This window comes from Chinchilla lanigera, unplaced genomic scaffold (genome assembly GCF_000276665.1).
Source record: "Chinchilla lanigera isolate Chin_1 unplaced genomic scaffold, ChiLan1.0 scaffold00081, whole genome shotgun sequence".
NCBI classification, from domain to species: domain Eukaryota; kingdom Metazoa; phylum Chordata; class Mammalia; order Rodentia; family Chinchillidae; genus Chinchilla; species Chinchilla lanigera.
The window spans coordinates 2,843,969-2,848,676 of record NW_004955482.1 but is presented as its reverse complement, the minus strand read 5'-3'; the positions used below and the strand labels follow the sequence as shown (position 1 = coordinate 2,848,676).

General features: G+C 47.4%; 1 long non-coding RNA gene across 1 annotated transcript; it reads left to right on the top strand.

Moving 5' to 3' along the window:
* Positions 1-531: 531 nt before the first annotated feature.
* On the top strand, positions 532-3,921 carry LOC106146496. Its single transcript, XR_001230952.1, has 2 exons — positions 532-655; positions 3,102-3,921. It is a non-coding gene; the product is annotated as an uncharacterized LOC106146496 (long non-coding RNA).
* Positions 3,922-4,708: the final 787 nt, after the last annotated feature.

Below are 4,708 nucleotides of genomic sequence, written 5' to 3'. Positions count from 1 at the left end.
GCATCGACTGGTTTCTCTACCTTACCACTAGCTTCAAATAATTTCACATAATTATTGAAAATATGTAACACCATTTAGGGTTAAGCAGAGAAGCTCTTCCTAACAATAACCTCTTTCACAAAATCTTCCTGAGATTCTTCCCCATTTGAAATCTCTTGCCGTAGCTTTGAATTTATGAAACAGTTTATGTAGGATTTATGCCTTTTCTGTATTGAACATCCAGGATTATGGTGTGTTTCGCTATTGATTGAGGCCTTCTTTTACCATCTTCAGTTCAGTTTTACAGTTTCATTGATGTAGGTTCTGTACATCACTTAAGGGGTTTATCACTAGATGGTAGCTATTTTTGTTTCTATTTTGTGTATTTCTTGTTCGCTTGTCAATTTACTGCTGCTTTGTGGTTATTTGAGAAAGAGCTAAGGACCATGCTCATTCTAGTGAAGAAGCATCACGCCTGTATAAATGTTTCCAAATAGTTACTTGACAAGAGGGCTGAATTCCTGTGGCATTTTTGTTTGCCTCCAGCCTTGAAGGGTCCTTCCACGCACAGCCCTGTCCTCTCCCACCTGTCCCCAGCACTGTCACACTGCCTGCCTGTGCTGTTCCCAAGCGGTGACTAGATGTGGCCTTCACCTCCTCGCATCTCTCCGGTCTGGTGAGTCAGGGCTGGCTCCCAGGCTCCGCACAGTCCAACTGCTTCATCTTGGGTTGTCCCTCCCTTATTGCCTCAAGAAACAGAACAAGGTCACTTCTTGCAGTGTAATCTACATTATGTTCTGACATGGGGATGCTACCACCCCCAGGGACATGGGGAAATCCCCTGCGTAGCTTTTCACTGTCACAGTGACTGATGAGACCAGTGACTTTCCCTGGGCCTGGCCCCTCCGCACTGGGAAGACCACTCCATAATTGCAGTATGCAGATGTTTCTTTGGTGTGCTGCTGTCATTTCCTGTGGATGGATGCTCTTCCTGAGCATTCTGCTCCTGTCCCCAAGCCCCTGTCCCCGCTGGGATAGGGCACGCTCCTCTTGTCTTCTGCTTCTTCCACTCAACTGTGTCTTTTAAATTGAGTCAGCATTCCCAAAGAACTGCTGCACACCCACCTGCACTGCAACACATGTCACAGTTCCCCCCATTTCAGAATCCAGGGCAACTTCCATGAGGAGTCCGAGGGACCAGCCCCAAGGGGTCTTGGGTTTTATTGAGGGAGATGGAGGAGGTCCCAGCCTCCACCATGGCAAGATCAGGACTGCAAAGAATGTGGCTCACGGTACTGTACCTACATCTCCCTCACCTCTCTTCTCACACATTGTCACTGCATCCCAAGCTCAGAGACCTTCAGGGCCCACAGTGGGACTTGAATGCAGCCCTTGTTGTAGGGTACAGATTCTTCCTCCAACCTGGCTGCTGACAGGCAGGGCCCTCGGCAGCCCCAGGTCTACTTCCAAGTAACAGGAATTATAGCAGCGCAGCAGCAGCAGGCAGGGCACTGAAGAGCAGCTCTGTTGTTGGAAGGAAGGCAGGGAAGAACCTGGGGTTTTCCTGAACACCCCACAGCACCTAGAAAATAGCCAGGCCCCACAGCATGGCTATTGTCCTTGATCTGGTTTTTAAATTGAATTTAAATCTGTTTTCATGATGAAAACAGGAACTCTGGGGATATGAAAAAAAAAATCTCCCTGTCGATGAATACACCTTCTCCACGTTTAATTGATTCTTTTCCCTCGCGTCCAAAGTGCATTCACCAATTTTCAGAGCTATATGCAGATAAAGTTTATTAAATGCTCTTCCCTCTTCAGCCCAGAAACTCTTCACAGTATGAAAACCAGAGGGGGAGTCTGATGGTGAAATCGTTCTATATTTTCCTCTGCGACCCAGGAGCAGAGTCATGAACCTGTGCTGCGTCTCCCAAATCTGCGGAGAATCAGTCTCCTTCCATAATTAGTAGCAGTGGCGCATGGCTGGAACAGTCAAATTCATGTCCCACCCTGGGGCACACAAGTCCAGAGCAGAAAATTCTGCCCACCCTGAGAATAAACGCAGTTTCTCCTGGAGACAGGATGCAAAAAGTCCCGTGGAAAAGGGCTTTTCATTACCGTCACCCAAACTTCCCTCGCTAGCACTTGTTTGATTGCTGTTCTGCAAAAGTAAAGCATTCCTTAGTGAATAACTTGGCAGACACCTGTTGGGTTCCTATTTCTGAGTTATGAGCCTTATGGTTAAACCTTCCATGTGTCCAGAATGTTCTTCTCTAACACCTTCCCACCACCTTTCAGTCACTTCTTGTTGTTCACTCTTTCCACTTAAAAAATGTTCTTTAATGCAGTCTCTTTTTTCACATATTTCTACTAAACTGTGCCTGCCAATCCAACTGCACTGCAAAGGTGGTCCCTGCTGTGGAACCCCCTGACCCACAGTTTCAAAGTCTGCAAAGCAGGGGATTAGGACCTCAGAGCCTGGTGACCTCCAGGGGCAGCAGACACAGGGCTGCTCCTCCAGCCTATTTCCCATGGGTGCGGAGATTCTTGTCCAGAGAGCCTTCTAGTCTTATTCACAGGGAGCAGCAAGGCAATATTTCCTTGTTGTCATCCAGTTCCAGAGAGTCCTATAGGCTCAGAGAGAGCAGGTGGGTGGGATTCCGAGAAGGACAACAACTAAGGGCGGTAGTGTTGCCTCCTGGCTTATTTTCCAATGAGTAAAGTGCTCTTTCCAGATGAAAACCCATCTCAATTTACATTGTTATCATTCAAAAGGTGTATGCGGGACTGAGTGAGACAGAGAGAGACAGAGCCAGAGAAAGACTTCCTTTCTCCAGTGACCAAACATTCAGGAAGACATCGAATTTCAGGCATCCCCAGATCTGGGCATCAGGGTTCTTTTCTGCCTCGTGATTCAGGTCTCTCCATCTTTTTAATCTCACGTCTTCTGCCTTGGTTTTGTTTTCTGGGGCTGAGGTAGAATAGAAGAATTAAAGATAGGTAGAAAAGAGACAAGGAAAATCGTAATTTTTAAATTTGACTTTTCAGAAAATGCAGCTTCAAGGACGCAAACAAGGTGACCCAAGGTCACAGTGGACTCTTCCTTTTCCTTCTCCTTGCAGGAAATGGACCCTGAAGTCACTAAGAGCCGGCAGATACATTCTGCCTTCACCAGGCCTTCCCCGGAGAACTGCACCGTGCGTTTCCTCCAGTGTGATGGACTCGGAGGTCCCACACACCTCCACTCCCAAGGATGCAGCACGACTAACTGGGTCCCATAGCTGTAAACTCCACATGCCAATGCTTCACACCCAAACCTAGCCCACGGGCAGGGGACCTCACGGACACCGCCCAGCAGGACTGCATACATAACCCTGGCCTTAGACCTCAATGTGCCCCTCTCCTGAATGCCTGCCCTGCTGAAGACAAATTTTCTGGTTTGGAAAAGAGGACAAAGAAAGTCAGACATTTGAAAAACTTCTCAGCAAGCCAAATTTTGCTTTCGCAGAAGTGTGTACCATTGGACAAAGGTCAGCAAAGGGCAGACTCACTGAATTCGCCTTTCCCCCACATTGTACCCCTGAAGGATGCAGTTGTCCCCGTGACCTGCACCATTGGTGGGGGTATGGCCTCACAACCCAACCCAAATGACTAGTTCAATGAGGTCACGGTTGCTAGGCAAAGTAAATCTTGTAATCTGGAAAGACTTCCCTTACGAAATTTCATGGCAGGTGGGCAGATGGCCCTTTGTTTCAAGTTTCCAAGGAATGATGACACAAGCACCTGTCCATTTTACAAAAGTAGGATTCCTACAAAGTAGAATTATTTTGATTATTTCCTTTGGCAGAAAAGACTACCTTTTTCCACATTTCCTGAGTTCCACTGCATTTCCTGAGTGTGTACTTCTTTAACTCTTGCTAATAAATCTGTCTGTACCTCTCACCCATATTTCCTGAAGTGCTTTGCTACGACCAGTCAAGAGCCCACTCCTCTCTGAGGGGCCTCTTGGGACCCCATCCAGTGACAGTGCCGTGTGATGGGACCAACAGATGTAGGTAGCAGCTTCCTTCCCTCCTGCTGGCCTCTCAGAAAATAAAACGCATCTTTCTAATGGAACTAGCACTTAGTACTACTTAGAGTCCTGGAGAAAACAGTCTGGGAAACTGTCCTCCTGGGGATCTATGGCTATGGCCACTGGCAAGATGAATGCTGGCTGTCCAGGTCCATAACATGCTTCCCCCATCCTGTAGCTTGACAGCAGTCCACTGCAAGCACATAGAGTAATAAAACAGAGGAGAGGAGAGTCCTAAGCAAAAAATCCAGTGCTGTTCACACAAGTAAAGGACAATCCATACTGAATGGCCCAAACCACAAAGTTCAAACTCCTTAAACAGAGCAATGACTTTGGGGTGCTGTATGCTGATATGAAGGACAGTTGTCACCAGAAAAAACACAGGCAAAAGCAATAGATTGCTAATAACAGGTAAATAACAGAAACACACAGGTGCTTTCTTGAATTAGAACAGTCCAGATAATGGCTACTGCCATCAGATGGGGACGGGAGAGTTTCCCCTCAAAAGGAGATGGAGACCTCACCTCACCCACTGACGGAATCGATTCACTGACCCCTAGAGACCTCACCTCACCCACTGACAGAATAGGTTCAGTGACCCCTGGAGACCTCACCTCACCCACTGACAGAATAGGTTCAGTGACCCCTGGAGCAGAA